This window comes from Equus przewalskii, chromosome 1 (genome assembly GCF_037783145.1).
Source record: "Equus przewalskii isolate Varuska chromosome 1, EquPr2, whole genome shotgun sequence".
NCBI classification, from domain to species: Eukaryota; Metazoa; Chordata; class Mammalia; order Perissodactyla; family Equidae; genus Equus; species Equus przewalskii.
The window spans coordinates 139,811,029-139,826,018 of record NC_091831.1 but is presented as its reverse complement, the minus strand read 5'-3'; the positions used below and the strand labels follow the sequence as shown (position 1 = coordinate 139,826,018).

Genomic DNA, 14,990 nt, shown 5'->3' with positions numbered 1-14,990 from the left:
ATCTGCCACTCAGAGCCCTGCCCAAGGTTTGTAGGTGCGTGTCCCAGGGGTAGGGTGGGGCCATACAGGTCAGCACTTGTGTAGGGCTGCCCACTGAGTGCTGTCCTGATTTTTGCCACCTCCTCTGATGTCTGCCAGAGGAAGAGACCATGGTAGAACTTGGGAAAACAATATTGGGCATTATGAGGAGGGGAAAATTTCCCCCCTTTCCCTCTTGGTTCTTATGGCTGGTTGAACAATTAAAATGACATAAGGCAGGTGAACAGGAGAAAATCAAATTTAATGTGTACGAATGGGGAATTCACATAAGTGTTAAAAATTCCAAAGGCAGTCAGGGAAAATGAGGTATATACAGTCATGTGCCGCATACGACATTTTGGTCAATGACAGACCGCATACATGATGGTGTCCCATAAGATTATAATGAAGCTGAGAAATTCCTATCACCTAGTGACAGTATAGTCACCTTAACGTCATAGCACAATGCATTACACGTGTTTGTGGTGATGTTGGTGTAAACAAACCTACTGCACTGCCAATTGTATAAAAGTATAGCACATACAATTATGTGCAGTACATAATACTTGATAATGATAACAAACAACTATGTTACTGGTTTATGTATTACTATACTATACTTTTTATGGTTATTTTAGAGGGTACATTTTCTACTTATATTAAAAAAAATTTACTGTAAAACAGTATGCCGTGTTATGCCAGCAGCAGCCTCACACGTCTCATGTTTACCACATCTCTTGATTGCATTGTTTTCTCTTATATTAGATTTAATCTTGTGTTGTTTTGTTCATCATGGCCCCTAAATGTACAAAATCCACTGCTAACGTTGCCAGTAAGAGGCCACATTGAGTGAATAACCTGCAAATAAAATTAAAAGTGATTAAGGACTATGAAGGTGGAAAATCGGTGATGGTTATTGCTTGCCAGTCAGGCATGTCTCATTCCACCATTCCACCAAGATCCAGCTATGATCTTGAGAACAAGAACAAAGTGACAGAAGCTGTTAAAGCATCTGCTTCATTGAAGGCAACAAGACTAATAAAAATCGGAAAAAGGCCTATATCAGACAGAAACTATATCAGGAGAAACTTTTAATGACCTGGCTTGAAGACCAGACAGAGAAGCGTATCCCTCTTAGCACCGTGTTGATCACTGCCAAAGCAAAAAGTTTGTTTGCAATGTTGAAAGAAAAGGCTGGACCTGACTACAATGTTGAACTTGCTGCTAGCTCTGGCTAGTTTAAATGTTCTAGAATCATTATTCATTACATAACGTGAAATGAGTGGTGAATCTGTGAGTGCTGATGTGAAGGCAGCTGAGAAATTTTTGGGAACTCTAGTTAAGCTGATTGTGGAGGAAAATTACTAGCCAGAGCAAATATTTAATATGGATGAAACCTTCCTATTCTGGAAATGGATGCCTGAAAGGACTTTTATCCATAAGGAGGCCAAGTCAATGCTAGCTTTCAAGGCTTTTAAGAACAGGATAACAGCCTTGCTTGGGAGCAATGTTGCAGGCTACAAATTGAAACCTTTTGTGATCTGGCACAGTGAGAACTCCAGGGCCCTCAAGCATATCAGTAAGCACACTACCAGTGTACTACAGGAGCAATAAGAAGTCATGGATGACCCAGCTCCTCTTCCAAGGTGCCCTCCTGAATTGTTATGCCACTGAAATGGAGAAATACTCTTTGGAGAGTAACATACCTTTCAAGATTTTGCTTATTATTGATAATGCTCCTGGACATTCTCCTTTTATTGCTGATCTTCATCTCAATATCACAGTGGTATTTATCCCTCCAAATACCACCTCTTTGGTATGATGAAGGAGTTACAGCAGCTTTTTTTTGACTGGGTTAAGTGGCTTTATTAGAGAAAGCCAGGATTACAAAGGACTTAAGAGTTGGCATTGGGGCCCTTCTTTTTGCCAAAGGTGGGCACAATGTTGACAAAGTGTCGGTTGTACTGCATCCACTGCTTGGCTTGACCTGTCTCCTTTTTTTCCTCCTGTTTGGCCACCTTTGGAGTCTGACCTCTTACTTTCCCAGCAGTGGCCAGGGAACCATGGACTTCACCTCCAAGCATGCAGGTGGCTACTTCCAGAGTGGTCAGAGCTGCCTCCACCCCACACTGACAGCCTCATCCTCTAGGGGCATGCCTGCCAGGAGCCTGACTTGATCTTCTGGAGTGATGCCCTGCAGCGAGGCTACATGAGCCTTACGCAACCATCTCCTGGCTGGTCACCTCAATGGTGTGGAGCTCCTGGGCGCGGACAAGGAGCTGCATGTCGGTGACTGAACCATGGCCACTGCTGCTGCTACCTTGAAGATGGAGTTGAGAAAGAGGACGGAATGAGGGCACACATGTCCTCATTGCCTGCTGCATGCCACGTCACTCTACAGCAGCTTTTAAGGCCTACTACCTGAGGAGGATCTTTGCCCAGGCTATTCTTGCAACTGAGGAAGACACTAAGACAGTGATGCAATCATGAAAGGATGACAACATCTATGACTGAATCAAGAACCTTGATTGAGCTTGGGGTAATGTCACCAAGGAGTGTATGAACGGCATCTGGAAGAAGACACTCAAGAGGTTTGTCCATGACTTCAAAGAATTTGCCAAGAACGAAGAGGTTGCAAAAATCAACAAGGATGTGGTTGAGATGGCAAACAATTTTAACCTGGGTATGGATGAGGATGACATTAAGGAGTTCCTAGAGGTGGTTCCTGAGGAATTGACTAATGAGGAGCTGTTGGAGGACTGGAACAGGAACATATAGCTGAAGAAGAGGCAAGAGAAAAGGAAACTTCAGCAGAAGAAAAAGAAGAACCCCCAAGAAAATTCACAGTGAAGGGTTTAACAGAAGCTTTTGCAGATCTCAAGGAGCTCCTCAAAGAGTTTGAAAACATGGACCCCAACACTGAAAGGTTTTCATGAATAGAGAGGAACACTCATAGTACATTATCTGCTTACAAATAAATCTATGATGAAAAAAAGAAACAAGCCAAGCAAACCACCATGGGCATATTTCTGAAAAGAGTGATACCTCCTTAAGAAGAGCCTCAGGCAGGTCCTTCAGGAGGTATTCCAGAAGGCGTTGCTATCATAGGAGACGACACCTCCATCAACCCATCCGTGTTATTGCTCCTGAAGACCTTTTGGTGGGACAAGATGTGGAGGGGGAAGACAGTGATATAGATGATCCTGACCCTGTGTAGGCCTAGATTAATGTGTGTTTTGAAGAAAAAAGTCTAAAAAGTAAAAAAAAACATTAAAAATTTTAAAAATAGAAAAAAGCTTATAGAGTAGAGATATAAAGGAAAAATATTTTTGTACAGCTGTACAATGTGTTTGTGTTTTACAGTGTTATTACAAAAGCATCAAATAGTTAAAAAACTTAAATGTTTACAAAGTAAAAAAGTCACAATAAGCTAAGGTTAATTTATTATTGAAGAAATAAAAATATTTTAAATAAATTTAGTGTAGCCGTCTACAATGTTGATAAAGTGTACAGCAGTGTGCAGTAACATCCTAGGCCTTCATATTCACTCACCACTCACTCACTGACTCACCCAGAGCAACTTCCAGTCCTGCGAGGTCCACTCATGGTAAGTACCCAACATAAGGGTACCATTTTTTCTTTTATATCTTATTTTTACTGTACCTTTTCTATGTTTAGATATGTTTAGATAGACAAATACTTAACATTGTATTACAACTGCCTGCAGTATTCAGTACAGTAACATGTTGAACAGGTTTGTAGCCTAGGAGCAACAGCTATACCTTATAGCCTAGGTTTGTAGTAGGCTACACTATCTAGGTTTGTGTAAACGCACTCTATGATGTTCACATAATGATGAAATCACCTAACGACATATTTCTCAGAATGTTTCTCTGTCACTAAGCGACATATGACTGTATGTCATTCTGGACTAAGGAGAAGAGGGCAGGGGTCTGGGCCTTCAAAAAAGGAGGCAATTCACAGGAAGATGAAAAGAGTTAATGTTTGGTAAACAAATATTTGTTGAGCCAACTAGAGACAGTAGGACACAGAGAGGACTTTGATCAAATGGGCCTTGCTAGGCTCCTCCCTGTCTACCACACCTAGTTCATATTATACTATAGTTATCTATGGTGATAGCTCCTTCCTGGAATAGGCCTTCTATCTTCAATTCTTTCAGGCACTTATGAAGAAGGTCAAAGTTTCTTCCTGAGCCTTTTGTTTCTTAAAAATAATCAGCCCAAAATAATCCTGAAGCCAAAGAGACACATTTCGGGGTGGCAAATTCTGCTGCCCTACAGCTTATTCAGGATAGCTACCATTTATTATCTGTTATGTGCCAGGAGCCTTCCATACACTAGCTCACTTAATTCCCACAACCACATTCCAAGGTAAGTTTCATTGTCCCCACTTTCTAGATACGAACACCTGCTGTCTTCAGGGCCTCAGCTTTGGATTTCTGGATAGCACCTTACCTGGCAAGAATACACATTACCTAGTTGTACCTAGGACCTGTACCTGTACAAGCAACAGGGCTGCCCTAATCCATTTAGATTCGTATGGAGAGAAAAGAGACATTGCTCCCACCTCAAAAGTGACAAAGTGGGCAGAGATAAAGCACAGGCTCAGAAGCTAACAACTGTGTGAGCAATGAGAATATCTAGCCAAGTTCTCTCTGCATTTAGGTTTCCCCAAAGTGCTTTCCACGACCCAGGGGGGCTACGAGTTTCACTTTTTGTAAAGGGCTCAGTGGGGCATTTCACCAGAGCAAAGGGGGACAACAAGGAATAGTCAAGTTTTCACCTCTTTCTAGACTGAAAAACTCTCTAGCTTTGAAAAAATAGCTTTTCTAGATTCTTCAGTCTCCTGCCAACCCTCGCTCCCAGCCCTTAAAAAATCTTACAAGTTCTGGGCATCCTGTTGAAACAACCTCATTTAAAAGATTAAAAAACTGAGATTTAGAGAGGCTTAATATCTTGCTCAAGATCAGCCTGGACATGAGCCCAAATCTTTAGATTTAAATTCCACACATTCTCCATTGTACAACACTGTAAAATTAAACTACTGTAAACTCACAAAGACTTTGAGAAACATTCTTTAATAAGGTCCCAAGGTTGAATATGCCCCTATGTATTTTTTTCTATGGAAAAGAAACTAGCCTCAAATGGCCATGTGACTATAGCTGGAAAAATAAATATTGATCTAGTTTCTTCTTATAATTCTGAATTCTAGATCATAAGAACTTAGAGTTGTAAGCAAATTTTAGACATTATTTAGTCTAAATCCATCATAAATTTTAAGTATGAGGGAAAACTCAGAATAGCCTTATTTAAAACAAAAAAGTGCCTTTAGATATAATGCTATTTTCACAGACATATTATTGATAAATGAATCTATTGAGACAAAAATAATATTAGAATAAGATATCTTTGAGGCCACAACTGGTCCTTTTTAGGTTAATGGCAAAACTACAGGTTTGAAATACACGTTAGGATGAAGGTGAAAAGAGTTATTTTACGAAGTCTATGAAAGTATAATGAAAGTTTTGGCTTTCATACAAAGTTTGAATTTGTTTTGTAGATTCTTCCTCATAACTAGATTTAGAGTTTAGATTATCTCATGTGACTCTCTTATAAAAACAGAAGTTTTAAGTCAAGCACTGACATGCAAAGTGAAAACAAAAACCTTTTTCCTTTAGCGACTAGCCTAGTTGTACTTTTAGCTGGAAGTTCAGCACTGCATCTACATAGACATGATGATTCAATCGAGCTGCTAACAAACTTGAAGTTAAATTTTAATGAACTTTTATAGCTGGGTAATAAATTGTATGTAAATGAGTCATGGATGGAGACCTTAGTTTATATAAAATGTCAAAAAACAGTACTGATTGATATACCGCAAAGAAAAGAGGCCTTGGCGTTCTGTGTTCTGGATCGAACTCTGCCACCATAGGTCCTCAGCCACATCATTTAGAGTCTCTGGGCCTTGGTTTCCTCATTGCTAAATATGACGGTTACATTTGGTAATTGTAACCAACGTATGTATAGTGCTTAAGTCTCCAAAGCTCTTTTCTGTGCACGATCTAACAATTTTTATAATTCCATGAAGTAAGAGGACAGATAATGTTACCCTCATTACACAGATGAAGAAACTGAGGGTCATGAACGCTAAAATATATGACCAAAGTCTTGCAGCTTGTAAATGGTGGTGCTAGGATTCAGACACAGTACTGCAGACACAATTCTGTGTAAGCAGACACCATGCCTACCACCTCTAAAAGTCCGATATAAGAAAGTCGTGTTTAGTCATTCCTCAATTATAACCAGACTTTTAAAGTACCTTAAACACTATTCAACAGGTACAACATGTTCTCTAGCCTGCAGGACTGAATGCTTTTATCAATCCACTGTAGGAGGATCCAATTAAGTGCTAAGTTAATAGCCAACTTTATAGCCAAGCTAATAGAAAAGCCACATTACACTGGCTCCTTCTTGTCAGACTAGCCACTTTTAAGACTTCGTGCTGATTTATGTCCCTGATATTTGTTGGAATCTCTAGGTTACTGTAAAATAATGCATTCTCCCATCGCTCTGCTACTAAAATATGTTAAGTCACAATAGTAGTCAGAACACTTGTAAGTAAACAATGTAGAGTAGTTATGTGTCTCAAGCTCTTTCCTCAGATATTTGACCCCAGGCATTTGGTAAATCCTAAGGAGCCATTATTTCAGCAGTTCTTGGTTTCTACTTGAAGTCAAGCCAAATATTACATCTGCATGGCATTCTTTTATATTTTTCAAAGGGCTTTCACATTCATTATTTCATTTTATCCTTATATAATGCTAAGTGTAGGCTGAAGTTGTTCTCTGTGGTCTCCCAAGCAGCTATTTATTTATTTATTATTTCATCTCTGATTTTCTGTCTCCTTTTAACCCATGGGGCATTACAAATGGTAAAGAACGAATAAAAAAGGGAAGTCACAGAACTTCCATGAACATAATAGAATGAAGAACAGTAAAGTGTACTAATCCTACCTAATCTACTGAAAATAATTTCAACCACTTGTTGAGCACCTCCTATGGGCCAAGGCCTGTGCTAAGCATGTTCAGTACGTTATCACAAATCCTGAAAGTAACCTTGCAAGGTAGTTAGCACTAGCCCCATTTTACAAATGTGGGATGAGACTCGATACAGTGACATAATTTGTCCAAGTAAGTGGCAGAGCCAGGGCCTGCCATATAAAAGTTATAAATCAATCTGAAGATTAATATACATACAGAAAACTACACAAATTCTCAGTATACAGTGCCATTAATTTTTACCAAGTGAACACTACTTGACCAAGTTCACAGTGCTTGAAACCAAGGAAGCAACAATAATAAAATGGAGCAACATATGTTTCAAAAGTTAGAAATCAGTCTAAAAAATATAACCTAGGTTCAGTAATCAAATTTGCAATTCAAAAGAATAGAGAAAGTTGGTAGGAATTGGCTAAAATACTTTTATAGAAGAAATGCCAGTAATACTTATGGATTCAGAAGCAGGCCAAAATAAATTAATACAGATTATTTTTAAAAGATAAAATAAGTCCCAAGGACATTCTTTACAGAAATTGAACAAAGAATCCTAAAATTCATATGGGGCAGCAAAAGACCACGAATTGCTAAAGCAATCCTGAGTAAGAAAAACAAAGCCGGAGTCATCACAATCCCCGATTTCAAAACATACTACAAAGCTACAGTGATCAAAACAGCATGGTACTGGTACAAAAACAGGTGCACAGATCAATGGAACAGAATTGAAAGCCCAGAGATAAAACCACACATCTATGGACAGCTAATCTTCGACAAAGGAGCTGAGGGCCTACAATGGAGGAAAGAAAGTCTCTTCAACAAATGGTGCTGGGAAAACTGGACAGCCACATGTAAAAGAATGAAAATCAACCATTCTTTTTCACCATTCACAAAAATAAACTCAAAATGGATCAAAGACTTAAAGATTAGGCCTGAAACAATAAGCCTTCTAGAAGAGAATATAGGCAGTACACTCTTTGACATCAGTTTCAAAAGAATCTTTTCGGACACTATAACTCCTCAGATGAGGGAAACAATAGAAAGAATAAACAAATGGGACTTCATCAGACTAAAGAGTTTCTTCAAAGCAAGGGAAGACAGGATTGAAACAAAAAAACAGCCCACTAATTGGGAAAAAATATTTACAAGCTACTTATCCGACACAGGATTAATATCCATAATATACAAAGAACTCACACAGCTTAACAACAAAAAAACAAACAACCCGATCAAAAAATGGGCAGAGGACATGAACAGACATTTCTCCAAAGAAGATATAAGTATGGCCAATAGACACATGAAAAGATGTTCATCATCGCTAATCATCAGGGAAATGCAAATCAAAACTACACTAAGATATCACCTTACACCTGTTAGATTGGCAAAAATATCCAAAACCAAAAGTGACAAATGTTGGAGAGGTTGTGGAGAAAAAGGAACCCTCATACACTGTTGGTGGGAATGTAAACTAGTGCAGCCACTATGGAAAACAGTATGGAGATTTCTCAAAAAGTTAAAAATAGAAATACCCTATGACCCAGCTATCCCACTACTGGGTATCTATCCTAAGAACCTGAAATCAGCAATCCCAAGAATCCCATACACCCCTATGTTCATCGCAGCATTATTTACAATAGCCAAGATGTGGAACCAACCTAAATGCCCAGAAACTGACGACTGGATAAAGAAGATATGGTAATATATACACAATGGAATACTACTCAGCCATAAAAAAGGACCAAATTGTTCCATTCGCATCAACATGGATGGACCTTGAGGGTATTACGTTAAGCGAAATAAGCCAGACAGAGAAAGACGAACTCTATATGACCCCACTTATAGGTGGAAGTTAACATACAGACACGGAGAACCAATGGGTGGTTACCAGGGAAAAGGGGGGGTGGGGGGAGGGCACAAAGGGTGAAGTGGTGTACCCACAACATTACTAACAATAATGTACAACTGAAATCTCACAAGGTTGTAATCTATCATAATCTTAATAAAAAAAAAAATCGGCTCTGGGTACAAAAAAGAAAAAAAAAAAGATAAAATAAGAAATAATTGAACACAACTTTACCAAAACCCATGAATATTCAAAGTAAGAGAATAGAATGTGGAGTGAGGTTAACAGTTAGGTGTCATAGTTTAATCAACAGTTCTTTTTATAATAAAATTTTGAAGATTATTTGAAAGTGTTAGTTTTTCTTTTTATAAAGAAGAAACATATGCTGGTATGTACTTAGGAAAAAATACCTGGAGGCATATATGTCACTTTAGTAGCAGCAATTGTAAAGGAGAGAACATTTATTTGTATGGATCTTGATCTGATCTGAAACAAAAGTTTCCTAACGTTCTTGAAATATGTGTGAGTGTTCTCTTTCATAAGACAGTCAGCTCTGTCTCCTTTAAAAATTCCAGCTGGATAGCTACTGATGTGCTCGTAAACTTACTGTCCCTTGAGACATTTTGAGTCAGTGTGTTTCAATCTTGGGCCCATCAAAATTTGGCTTTGTGTTTCTCTCGTAAATTCTAATGGATGAGGGAGAAGGAAAAGAGGAGAGAATAAGTTCCAGAAGTCACAAGATGGAGGATAAAATATTATGGTCACATTTTAATTTATCCAGGAACACAGCAAGCAGCAGTTTAAGCCTAATGCCAGTCATAGTGTATTTCAGAACACCCAGTGCCTCCTAACCATTTTATGTCTGGAAAGGTTCCTAGAAAAAGCCTAATTTGATTTACTGCCACTCTGGGACCATCCTGGCTGTGGGGCTGGAGTTGTTTTCCCATCTGTCCCCTCTGGGTGCAGTTAAGTGGCCAACTAGTGACTTGGTTGGGAATTGCAGCTTCCTTCCAGCCCCACCCCCTGGGGGTGGGGAAGTTTGTCAATTCGGAGAAATTAGGTTGGCCAACTTCTTCCTCATGGAGACCACCTCAATGCCCCACTTTGCAAGTCTGTCTCCTTGTCCAGAAGCATCTCTGACAGAGCTTTAAATTCTCACATTACTTTACAGAGTTACAAGGGGATAAGCTGAAATTACATAAAGTGGGACACACAAGTGTAGTTTTAAAAATTACTATTATTGTTTTTGTTAGTTAAACCCTTGGAATAGGTCACTGAATAGCCTTGTTAAGTGCAAGTGTGTCAAAAAATCAGAGATGCTAAGGTAGGCAAGACTTGAGAAATCGATGTTTCGACAAAAACTTGAGAAACAAAAGCTTCATTTCAAGTTCAATTTCAAGAATGAGGAAACTGACATTCAGAGAGGTAAAGAGAGAGGAACTCACAGGGCAGTTATACTTTTATTCATTTGTATAATAACAGTATTGTTCACTGAATTTCTACTCAGAGCTAGGTACTGGGGAAGCAAAGATGGATAAGGCACAAGGAACACTCTGTATAGAGGGAAGCCAGACACAGAAGCAAGTGAAGAAGAATGTGGGAGTGCAGCTGGTAGAGCAGTGCAAAGGACTGGCTCACACTAGACCCTCTGGGGACACTAGGTCCCATTTAAGGCAACACATTTTAAAAAGCACACAGAATAAACAAATGTGGTATATCCATACAATGGAATATTATTTAGCTTTACAAAGGAAGGAAATTCTGATACAAGTTACGATATGAATGAACCTTGAGGACATTATGCTAAGTGAAATAAGCTGGTCACAAAATGGCAAATATTATACTATTCCACTTACATGAGGTATCTAAAGTGGTCAAATGCATTGAGACAGAAAGTAAAATGGTGTTTGCCAGAGGCTGGGGGAAGGGCAGTTGGGGAGTTATTGTTTAATGGGTACAGAGTTTCAGTTTAGGAAGATGAAGAAGTTCTAGAGATGGATGGTGGTGATGGTTGCACAACATTGTGAATGGACTTAATACCACTGAACTGTATGCTTAAAAATGGTTAAGATGGTAATTTTATGCTATGGATATTTTATGACAATTTTTCTAAAAAGTACACAGAAAGCAATGAGAATGAACAAACTACAGCTCCACACAATATGACATGGAACTCTCACAATGTTGAGCAAAGGAAGCCAGACACAAAAGGATGTAGACTGTGTGCTTCCCTCTATATAATCCATGTGTTAAAAATCAGGGTAGGACCAGCCTGGTGGTGCAGCGGTTAAATTCACACATTCTGCTTTGGCGGCCCGGGGTTCATTGGTTCGGATCCCGGGTGTGGACCTATGCACCGCTTGTCAAGCCATGCTGTGGTAGGCATCCCACATATAAAGTAGAGGAAGATGGGCACAGATGTTAGCTCAGGGCCAATCTGCCTCAAAAAAAAAGAAAAGTCAGGATAGTGGCTACCTCTGGCGGAGGCAGAGATGGGATAGCATGGGCTTCTAGGGTTCTGGTAATGCTTCTGTTTCTTGGTCAAGTAGTGTTCACTTCATAAAAATTAACTGTACTGTATATTTAGAATTTGTGCAGTTTTCTGTATATATGTTAAGCTTCAGGTTTTTGTTTTTGTTGATTTATGGGACATAGACAAACTGAAGAGGAATCAGCAGGACAGTGAAGGGACTTGAAACCTTCATAGGAGGAAGGGTTGAATATTTTCAGTTTGGTCAAAGTAGTATGTAGTCTTCAAATATCTCAAGAAGTGGCATGTGGAAGAGGAAGCCAACTTTGCTTGTCATACTCAGAGGGGTAGAACTTGGAGGTGGTGGTGGGTGGGAGGTAGAGGAGGCCAGAATCCAGCTTACCATAAAGGATGCTTCAGTTGTAGGCTTAGAATGGGATCTTTCAGGAGATCACAGTCAAGTAGAATGAGCACTGACTTCTGAGCCAACTGTAATTGGGTATGAGCCCTGGCTCTGCCACTTACTTGGACTAACTATGTCACCTTATCGAGTCTCAGTTCCACATTTGTAAAATGGGGCTAGTGCTAACTACCTTGCGAGGTTACTTTCAGGATTTGTGATAATGTACACAACGTGCTTAGCAGAGGCCTTGGCCCATAGGAGGTGCTCAACAAGTGGTTGAAATTATTTTCAGTAGAAGATTAAATAAAAAGTGGAGAACACCTTGGTAAGGTGTTAGAATATTAAGCATCGGTCCCTTTCAACCCCAACATTCTATGATTCTTTGTATCTTTCTTTGTAACTTTCCCCAAATAACACAGCTACTAAGTGGCAAGGCCTTCTGTCCCTGAGACGGGTCCACTCTAGTGGGCTGCCTTAGGCAAGAGGGTTACTAGCAGAAGCCACTGCCCACCAGGGTTAGTTAGATAATCACATCAGCAATCAGCCCTGAGGAATTCTGAGTGTGCTCTAGAAAAGTTCAAAGAGTGGAAAACCTGGGAAGGTTGTTCAAGTGGTGGGTCATGAACAGATAGGTTACAGCTTGAGGATACCATGGATCTGTGTGTACGTTTGTGTGTGGGGGCAGATGGGAGAATTGTTTTAAAAAAGTGAATTAAAGAAAAATTTGAAGAAAAGCTTGGCCTGCCTCACCATTTTTCAGGGTCTAGCTCTTACTGGTTAAATTAACAAATCGTAATACACAAATAAGAGATGCTACTTTGAAACTTTGAAAAGTTTCTTCATTTGTAGCAAAAGCAATAAATTCAGTCCATGAAGGCAAGAAAATCGTGGGTTAGTTTAGCACTTTGGGCTAAGGTTTCCTGACGCCTCTTTCTTACCCTGACTCCAGGCTTCCTAAGCTTCACGTTTACAAAGGAAATGCGCTGCTGGAGTGGAGCTTCTCGGCTTACTCTAGGCTCCCTTCCTGACCTCTGTTGGATATTTCTGCCTCAGCTTTATGCCCTGGAAACAAGGAGAGTCCCTGTGACAAGAGACCTGAGGAAACAAACACCTAGAAACAGTCTCTTTTTGTCTTAGGTATTATACACTGTAGTCAGACTGACCCTGTGAACTTGTTTATTCTCTACAGCTGCTCAAATGTTGTATCTTGGCCCAAACAACTTTCATATTGGTTGAGAAATAAATGGTATGAATTTAGCTGTCTATAGTTTTGGCTTTAGCCAAAGGAAAGAAATACTAGCAGCTTCCTTTTCCAAGTAGCAACTTATTTTAGCATTTTCCCACTTCAGACTAAAGTCCTTGGTAGAAACCAACGTTACAGCTGATGCCCACACAAAAACCTCAGATTTTAGTCATATGTCTCACAAGGATGTTACATCATTTCTTAGTTTACCAAATGGAGACATTTCCTGAAACACAGCGACCCACTGCAAGCTTTTGCCTTCAGGATTTTGGGATGATCAGTAACTTGATCTCCTTATTTGGCAAGCCCATTGGCAGGTTTTTTTCTTTCATCTTGGTCAGTGGGCTTGTCCTTTTCACAGGAATACAAAACAATTAGTTGTCTTATTTTTCAGATTCCAAGAAGCTCCTAGTAGATGATGTTAAGGTCCTGCAGGAAATGATGGACACTCAAAATGAGTAATTTGAGGAAATAATACTAATAAAAGGACTATTTACAAAGGTAAACAGGGTTCTGGGAGAAACAACAAGAGACAGCATCCCAGGGTTAGTAGCTGTGAGCAAAGGAAAGGGAGTATTAGTAACAGCAGTGGTTCTCACACTTTGTATGCATCAGAATCACCTGGGGCGCTTGTTAAAACAGAGATTGCTGGGCCTCACCCCGGATTTCTGCTTCAGGAAGTTTAGGGTAGGACTAGAAAACTTATATTTTTCACAAATTCCCTGGGGATGGCAACGCTGCTGGGTCTGGGGAGAAAACTGTATGGAGAAGGCAGTTTGACTCAAGCTGTGCCCTCTTGGAGAGGTGCAGCCAACCTGAGGAGACCCGGCATGAAGGATACCGAGGAAATCTAATCCAATCAGCCGAACAGCCCCCCTCTCCAATCCCCTCTTTGCTCCTCCCTGATTAAATTCAACCAGCAGCCAAAAGGCTAGCGGGCCCATTGAGGCAGCTCAGAAAGTTCAGCCTCCAGCACACAGATCAGAGGGGAGAGGGGATCTGGAGGAGCAAATAGAAAATATCCAGGACTTCCACCCAAAAATATCTTCAAGTACCTTCTCCTCACCGTTGTTTTTTTTTTTTTTTTTGAGGAAGATTAGCCCTGTGCTAACATCTGCCACCAATCCTCCTCTTTTTGCTGAGGAAGACTAGCCCTGAGCTAACATCCGTGCCCATCTTCCTCTACTTTATATGTGGGACGCCTACCACAGCATGGTTTGCCAAGCGGTGCCATGTCTGTACCCGGGATCCGAACCAGTGAACCCTGAGCCACTGAAGCAGAGGGTACACACTTAACTGCTGCACCACCAGCTGGCCCCATCATTTTTTTTTTCATACAATCTTATATTTCTATTGTGCTTTCCCATGATGTGAACATTCATATACACGATGTAATGTGATTCTTACAGTAACCCTACAGGGTGAGCGGGAATAATATTTATGCTAATTTATGAATAAGGAAACCAAGGTTCAAAAGGGTAAAGGCTGCACATCTGGGACTTCAACACAAGTTTTCTGGGTCCCAGTTCTGGGCTCCTGCCACCACTTCACACTTCAGACAAGAAGGAATCTGGCAGTGACGCTGGTCTCCCCACTCTGGGATCCTGGGAAGCTGTCTCTTCACCCCTCACTACCCACTGTGCAAGCCCCTCAAGCTGCATTCTCTTCTGGAAGAGGCAGCTCCCCTCAGCCCTTGCTCAAGGGCACATGCTGTAAAAATTCAGTCTCCTGCTAGAGTCATTTCTTTGGGTTATTCACTGGTTTTCAAACTTTTCAGTGGCCCGGCTACTTAAAGTCTTAATTTGGGGGCTTTGAAGAGGCCAATAAAACTGCAGCTCTTACCCTGTGTTCAGAACCTTTTCAGAAACAGACAAACGAGTCAGACACATGGAGATAAAAGTGTCAGCTTTGATGGGGTGAGGCCAAAGTGGAGGAGCCACA

General features: G+C 40.3%; 1 long non-coding RNA gene and 1 pseudogene across 1 annotated transcript in view; both read right to left on the bottom strand.

The window, feature by feature from the left end:
- Positions 1–14,990, bottom strand: part of LOC103546930 (uncharacterized) — a 43,820-nt gene that overhangs the window by 12,685 nt on the left and 16,145 nt on the right. The window lies entirely within an intron of this gene.
- On the bottom strand, positions 1,859–2,522 carry LOC139076642 (ubiquitin-like FUBI-ribosomal protein eS30 fusion protein; annotated as a pseudogene).